A 9,081-nucleotide genomic window follows, 5' to 3' on the forward strand; every position below is an offset into this window, starting at 1 on the left:
ATACCAGTGTACGCCGGTTCCACAGCGTACAACCCGTTTGAGCAGCCGACTTACACGCACTACAACTATAATTATGCGGATGCCGACCCATACGTGGTAGCGGCCAATTACAACGCCCTCCATCCCGACAGACCTTATAGGGATCGTTGGGGATTAGGATACGCAGCTCATGGGTATCCAACTCCTACTAGAACTTCGGCTCAGCAAGTAACGCAACAGCCACGTTTTTCCCCACCAGAACAGGAAGAAATCCTCCACCGTTTGAATCGTGTGGAACGAGACTTTGAGCAAGAACGTAAGAACAATCGTGGATTCCTTAAAGGCCTAGCAAACCTGTTAAAAGGAAAGAAGAAGCGAGATCATTAGTCCTTGTATGTTCTATTGTATTTACTATTACAATCAAGTCCCTGTGTGGACATTTATTTTAGTCCCTGCGTGGACAATTGCCTTTCAGTCCCTGCGTGGACTTATCTTTTCGTCCCTGTGCGGACATCTATCTTTGTATTTGGTCCCTGCGTGGACTTGTTTTCTGTAAACCTCTTGTTGGGATTGAACCCTAACAGAGGAACAAATAATGTAAAGCCAAAACCGGATCTCTTCAGTGGACCATCAATAAGCAGCAGTTTATCCTATGCTCTCCCCTTGACAGTGGTTATCTAACAGCTGATGAATCTTAAGTGCTGCTCAACTACAACAACTGATGAACCAAACACTGATGATACCTTAAAGACTGCTGAAGACAAACACTAATGCTCTATCTACTGCTGTTTCCTAGGTACTGCTGAAAAGTCAAGCACTGCTCTCTCAAAGTCTGATCACCTTTGAAGAATGCACTGAAGATTCAACATCTGTGCTCAGGCTACAACAGTGGAACGTGAAGCAGTAGTTTTTCTCTAGTTTATATTTTACTGATTATTAGATGTTGCATGTCAGTAGTTTGTATAGAACAATATTTGTAGTTTGTTAGGTCGTTAGATGTCACTATCATGGTGACGTCAGCTAAGGTAAATCAGTAGTTTGGTTTGCCTATAAATATGACAGTATTCTGTACTGTTATACTTGATTCGTTTTGAGTGAGTTCTTCTCCTCAATCCAATCCTTTCATCTTGTGCAACCAACTCTGGTGTATCAGGCTGAGGGGGAGTTTAGATTGTATGCTTGCATTGTAATCTTTTGCTTTTATGCAAATCTTTTGACTCAATGAAAAACAATTGTTTCTCAATCTATACTTTCCTTTGATTATGTTTACAAAGTTTGCTACTCATTTCCGCTGCACTTATTCGTTTTATGCAAACAAACACAATCATGATGGCCCCAGATCCTAACAATTGGTATCAGAGCCTGGACAGTCAAATTTGATCTAACAATCAATTTGACATAACAGTTCAGCTCAAAAGTTATTGATACTAAAGGACTGGTTGTATTCAGTTGAAAAACAGAGTAACGAGTGAATCATGGTCAAAATGGTTATTCAAAAAAACTCTGTGAATCAACCAAGATGTCGTATGACACACAAATCTCACACAACAAGTGTTTTCATGCATATGTCACTCATAGTTTTCAGATCTGTAAATATCTGATAAATTATGGGATCGTTCGATGTTTTCAAAATTGATTTCAATTGTTGTTTCGATATTTGTGATGTTTTCAATAAACACTAAAGTATGTACCTCAGTTCAGCAGAACTTGTGTTCATCCAAAACACTAGAATACTGCTTACATAGAAAAGAGGGAAATAAAACTTTAGGCAAAATCTCTCATGTGCTCAAAGGCAAGTTGAGTACCTTCAAAAGGACCAAATCAACTTTGTCCAAAACACATTGAGAAAATAAGGTGTCAAAACTGTCCTAATCATAGGTAAATGTGAGATCTGTAATAAAACATGATCAAATTTGGTCAGATCTCTCAAAACATTACTTCAAAGTGATTATGGACAAAGTATGTTCAAAATATAATCTCCTAGTGAGTATTCCTGAACATATGAATAAAAAGGGTAAAAAGGGAAAAAGAAAAAATTAACAAATCTCAAAGTGTAGCTATCTCAAAAACTTTTGAAATCAAAAGCAAAAGAGTATAAGCCTAAAACACTCTTGAGGTTCTAGTCAGGTCATCAGTGGTCATTTTGCAACTGTGTGCATTCATCAATACAGGAATTGTTCTGGTAACAATAGCATCTACAGTGATGGTGCTTAAAAGGAATTTACAATCAATTGACAAGAAAATGACCCAAACAATGGTCAAAATAACTTGAGAATAATATGATCATGAATTTACTGGAAAATTGTCGGATCCTTTTGATTATTTTCAATACTTCCTTTGATTTTTGTTAAGGTGTTTTCCTCTAAAATAAAAACCAGATAAAATATATTATGATCTTTTACTCATTTTTTATAGTAAAAGTTCATCTCTGGTCTGGATGTAATTACCTTATTTTTGTGTGTAATTACTATCCCTATAATTGATCAAAAGGAAATGACACACATATCAAGGTCATGTTAAGCTCAAGTTTGGTTTTCACAGATCAAAAATTGATTGCAAACTGATTTAGACTACTGGGATACTCTTGCTCTAGTTCAGGTAATTAGACACAAAATGAGCAGCTCAGGTAGAAATGTCTTCATCATCTGGGATGCTAAACCATTATCTAAAATAATAGACATTTGGCGAATCCTTGAACAAAATTCCATGTAGATAACTGCTGACAATTTAATCTTGATAATTTACATCTAAAATGTATTTTGTTAAGAATAACATCTCAAATGCTCAACAGATGTTAGATAAGATACTGTGCCTTCACAAAGCAAAATCAAGTTCTACATCTGAACAAGCAGATGCTAACATTGTTTGTCAAAAGTTGAAATACTGCTGCACTATCAGTTGTTGAACCAATTTTATCTTCTACCACTGTTGTTTCTAAAGTGCTGTTGTGCCTTAACATCTGCTCTCTAAAGTCTGTCCACTACTAAAGTGTCAACCTCTGTTCTCCAAAACACTGATGTTTAAGATCTTTGTTTCATCCACTGTTACATCCACTGTTTCATTTTATTACCGTTGTAACTACTGATACTTGATTCATCAGTAGTTGTCAAAACAACTGTCCTCCATTATTTACCATTCCATCAGATGTTTGACACGTGGTCAGTTTTTAGCCTTCAGATCAAAATAACCGCTGCCACATCAGCAATCACTTTTTCCCTAAATAAAGCCCTGATTAAATCCAAACAGGGTTTTACTGTCGAATTGAATTCCAAAAGTTCTCTTCTCATAGCAATTTCCCTCTCATAACTCCAAAAACTTCTTCGATCTTCTTCATCCAAAATGACGAAACCAAAATCAAAATCAAAATCAAAACCATCATCTTCCTCCACAACAGCAGATGCCACTCAAATGGCCGCTGAAATACCGGAGATTCGTTACAAAGCTCCATACAACTATGTAGGTATTCTCACAAAACCTACCGATAATCACACTTTCGACTCCATCCTTGACATCCTTTCTGCATCAAAGTACAAAACTTTGATAACAGCAGACGCTCCTATCTACCTTGATACCCAGAAAGAGTTCTGGAAAAATGCCACCCTTGAAAAACAAGGAGATATCATCGCCGCCATCAACTCCTCGATACAGGGTAAGAAGGTAAACATCTCACCAAAATCCATCTCTGAAACCTTTAAACTCGATGATTTAAATGGAAAAACCTCATTTACAAAAGACGAGTTGGTAAAGGATTTCATGAACAGGGGCTATGCAGAACAACCAAATAGGGATACCCTACAAAAGGGTTACTTCCCTTCTGCACCCAGATTTTTATTCCACACACTGCTCATGTGTGTTTCTAATAAAACAACGTCTTTTAATGAGATACCAATGAAAATCCAATGCCTGGGGTATGCAATTATAAATGATAAAAACTATAACTACTCCCAGGAAATATTTGATGATTTGGTAAAGAACGTTGATAATAAAGCATTTCTGCTCTTTCCAAGATTTCTAAGCTACTATTTTGAACAAAAATTTGTTGAGAAAGATGCAGAATTGCCCAAACAAGGTGTCTCATTCAAAATAAACTGTTTAACAATTGAAACATTTTCGAGAATGATGGCACCAATAAAATTAAAAACAAAGGAGGCTGAGCAGGTTTTAGAAACTGCTACTGATCCTCAAGCAACCACTGCTGAGCCCACGGCTCCAGGTGATCAAAGTAGCACACCCACTGCTTTGAAACCAACACCTGCCACCAAAAAGACCAAAAGAAAAACTTCCAGAAAACCCACCAACCCCACACCAAAGGCAACTCTGGAAGATGAGATCCCAGAGTCAATGCCAGTGACAACACAAAAGTCACAAGAAACCACTGCTGCTACTTCCTCACAGCAGATGGAAGAAAGATCTCAACCCCAGCCTAAAACTCCTCCTGCATCCTCACAAAAGGATCAGGTTGTAAGCACAGGGACACCAAATTATGAAGCTCTGTATCCACTCGGATCCATCTTCCACAGTCCTGATCCCAAGGATATGTCTCTTTCAACACCCATACCCTCACCAATCATATTGCCACAATCAATAATACCCCTGTTGCATGCAGTTGATATGGCACAGACACAAACCAGTTCCTCTCTATCACCTATTACTGAGAGTATACCTCCACAAGTGACTGGGTCTGATGCTCATACCTCTGCTATCCCAGCAACAGCTGAGGAGGTTACACCCCCTGAGTTACAAGTAACTCTCGGTGGAAGTTCAAGTGGAGCAGCAACTACAACTGATGGATCAACAGATCTTCAGTTGGACAGTTGTCACATTACTAAGACTCCCTTGAAGGCAATTTCTTCCATGGCAACATCGGTAACCACCAGTGAGTTATCTTTAACTGCTGGTAACATCAAAGGATTATCGAGTGCTGAAGAAAGAAGTCCCCAGTACCAAGAAAAAGGGGCATCAATGGATGACTTTTGGGCCACAGCTCCTAAGTCACACATTGATACAACCACTGCTGGTGGGGATTCAGATGATCCTGTTAATTCAGGTGATGATTCAAAATACAATGAATTGACGGCCAGAGTTGAAAATCTAGAATCTTCTGTTGCCGAGATAAAAGATATGGTGCAGCAGCTGTTAGAAGCTCAAAAAGCCCAATCAACTGTTCCTCCTGCTCAAGCACCTGCTCCACAAGCATTTGCTGCAAATGAGCTTTGGAATATCTTCCAGCCCATGCTTGAACAACAACAACAAATGGCTGCTAAAAAGCATGCTAATCAAGTACAAATGCTGACCAAATGGTGGAATCAAGGTTCAAAGACACTCAAGCAGACATCAAGGCTATAAAAGCTAGCATACAACAGAGTGCTCAAAGTGAGAAAGGTCCATCTACCATTTTCTTCATGGATACACCCCTGGCAGATAATGCCAAAAAGGGGGGAGAAAATCAAGATGAAAAAGAAAGGTATAGAAGATGGGATATACATTGAACCAGAAAAACCCAAAACCTCAAAAACTTCAACTCAAACAGCTGATACAACAGCAGTTACAAAAACTACTGTCTGTAGCCAAACAGCTGCCATCTCATCAACACACACACCTCCAACACACACCACCTCAACACAAATCACCACAACTACTGTTCCACCACCACCACCTGTGTCCACAACACAAAAACCACCATCAAAATCAAAAACCACCAAACCATCATCACCCCCTGCTAAAAGGCAGAAGACAACAGATGTTACAACATCTGTTGTAATGGCAACAATGGTTGAAACACAAGTTGCTTCAACTACTGCTAGTCAACCACTGATCACCACCCAAACAACTGCCACAATAACTCCTGCTCAAAAGCAGAAGACATCTGCTGATACATCAGCAGTTGTAATGACAACAGCAGTTGAGACATCAGTTGTTTCAACAGTTGTTAGCCAGCCATCCACCACTGCTCTATCCTTTCCTATATCTCAACCTAAGCTCTTTAACAGAAAAAGAAAGCCAATCACTGCCAATGAAGGGATACATGATCCAAATGCTGCACAGTATCCACTTGAACTTGAAGCCATTAAAAATGAGATGAGGCAATTTTAATGATTATCTCAAAAAGAAAATTCTCTTCACTCATAGGCTACATAGCACCAGAAGATATTAATGATTATCTCAAGATAAAGGCAAGGTAAGCTAAAGTAAAAGCCAAGGTTGACAGTGAAAAAGAAAGTCTAAGCAAAGTAGGCATTGCTAAAAGACTGGAGTTCTACCTTACAAAGGTAAAGCAGATACAAGAATTTGTACAAGAGCTAGAAAAGGAAAAGGCTGATCAAAAGAAGAAGTTAAGAGAACAACTTCTAGCCTTCATCATGAAAGAAAAGTTCTATCCTGCTGAAGAATCCCAGTTTAAAGAATGGCCATTAGTAGCTTTAAAGCATGAGGCTGAAAGGATCCAAAAAATCAAGAATGATCCTTCAAAGAAGAAAAATGCTCCAAACTGGAGTAAATTCAAAAAGCTCATTGCTGGCCTCACTGCTGAATATAAAGGAAAGAAAAAGGAGCTAGTGGATGCTAAGATGGACACTGCTGAAGCCATATCAAAATGGTCTAGGCAGCAAACTGATGAAGCCTATGAGAGGCTAAAGAAAAAGAAGAAAACTGCTTCAGATGCTTCAAAGAAAAGAGAACAGATGATGAAGCTTGAACAGAAAATTGAAAACCTCAAGAGAATGTTAAAATCAGCAGACAGTCCTACACTTGGGTCAAAACAAGATGAAGGCAAACAGCTGACTGAAGAAGAGGTCTTAGAAAAGGAAGCAGAGTATCTCAAGGACACCATCTTAAAAATGGGTCTAAATGAAGAAAACTCATCAAAGCTTCAAAACCTTTTTAAGAATGTACTCAACAAACCTGCATCTCCAAACACTGCCAAAGACAAGACAGAAGTTGAAAGACAAGAGCTTATTGAACAAGAAACTACAGATGATATAGCTGCAGCAGACAGAGTCATTGAAGAAGCTTTCAATAGAATGTCTGAAAGTCTGCAGATGTTTTCAAGGCCATCATCCCTCAACTCATCTGAAAATAAGTCTCTCCCAAGAAACCCACTTGGCTTAAAAATACTAAAGTGGATGTCTGATCAAAAGACCCACGTATTGACCCTGGTCAAAGCCAATGGCGAAGTAAAGTACATATCGAGGAAAGAAGCACTAGGCCTTAGTGTTGAAGATTTGCAGGATCTCCTTGAACTTTCACTGTGCAGGGATGAGGATGACCAGAGTGCAAAGGAATTTGAGGCTGTATTCAAAGAACAAGCCAAGGCACTCTTGATGAGTAATAAAGGTCCTGAATAAGGAAGGGTTTTGGCATTATCTGTTCCAGGGGGAGATTGTTGGGATTGAACCCTAACAGAGGAACAGATAATGTAAAGCCAAAACCGGATCTCTTCAGTGGACCATCAATAAGCAGCAGTTTATCCTATGCTCTCCCCTTGACAGTGGTTATCTAACAGCTGATGAATCTTAAGTGCTACTCAACTACAACAACTGATGAACCAAACACTGATGATACCTTAAAGATTGCTGAAGACAAACACTAATGCTCTATCTACTGCTGTTTCCTAAGTACTGCTGAAAACTCAAGCACTGCTCTCTCAAAGACTGATCACCTTTGAAGAATGCACTGAAGATTCAACATCTGTACTCAGGCTACAACAGTGGAACGTGAAGCAGTAGTTTTTCTCTAGTTTATATTTTACTGATTATCAGATGTTGCATGTCAGTAGTTTGTATAGAACAGTATTTGTAGTTTGTTAGGTCGTTAGATGTCACTATCATGGTGACGTCAGCTGAGGTAAATCAGTAGTTTGGTTTGCCTATAAATATGACAGTATTCTGTACTGTTATACTTGATTCGTTTTGAGTGAGTTCTTCTCCTCAATCCAATCCTTTCATCTTGTGCAACCAACTCTGGTGTATCAGGCTGAGGGGGAGTTTAGATTGTAAGCTTGCATTGTAATCTTTTGCTTTTATGCAAATCTTTTGACTCAATGAAAAGCAATTGTTTCTCAATCTATACTTTCCTTTGATTATGTTTACAAAGTTTGCTACTCATTTCCGCTGCACTTATTCGTTTTATGTAAACAAACACAATCATGATGGCCCCAGATCCTAACACCTCTGCGTAGGTATTTGTCTATGGAAAGTCCCATTTAGGGCAGTGTGTAATCATTATTAAGGTTAATGGAATGTTAAGTTTATAAATTTCATTTTTTTCATTTTAATACATTATTATATGAAATAAATTAAAAATCATTCCTTTTAATTAAGTCTGCCTAAATAAAGAATCTTAATGGTGAGGCCTAGCCTGGTGTCATTATAAGACCCGGCCAAGATGGTGAGACCTGAGTAAAAGGTTCAGATTCCTGTTAACCTCTGTGAACATGTTAACATTCTTGGCAGATGTGATTCGTTAAAATCACACACGTCATTCTTATATAAGAATCCTTCAAAGGTTCCAAAACCCAAATTAATGATTTATAAATCAAGGGTTTAAATCATCACTTAAGATGATCATTTATCAAACATCCATTAGTGATGTAGTGCCTACGGGCCATACTTATTGTCATATAAGACAAAAGACAGTTGTAGTCTATGACTCCCTGTCAGAAAAGGTAAAAGAACTATGGTTCGAACCTTCATGCCTTGATTCTCTGAAATCCTGGCTACTAATATATAAAACGTCCTTGTGACTAGGCTTTTGTGCCACTAACAATATTATTTGTAATTAGGATAAGTTATGTTCAAATCCTAAATAAAAGTGAGTAACAAATTAACCAAATATGGTCTATGTTTACCATGGTTAATGAATTGCCATAAAAGACAATTCCATAATAAACTCCTAAATAGAATTCTGTCATATTCCTTGTAGTAGATCAAGATCTCAAAATGGCTGACCCAAATGAAGTTAATAGTCATTCAAAGGAGGATGACAACGATAACGCCCAAATTCATATAACGGGCGCTGAATTGAAAGCTTTGGTAGACAACGCTGTAAAGACGGCCTTAGATCGGCAATATGAAGAGTACAGCGAATCTCGAAGCAGGACCTTAT

The sequence above is a fragment of the Helianthus annuus genome, chromosome 17 (genome assembly GCF_002127325.2).
Source record: "Helianthus annuus cultivar XRQ/B chromosome 17, HanXRQr2.0-SUNRISE, whole genome shotgun sequence".
NCBI lineage: Eukaryota > Viridiplantae > Streptophyta > Magnoliopsida > Asterales > Asteraceae > Helianthus > Helianthus annuus.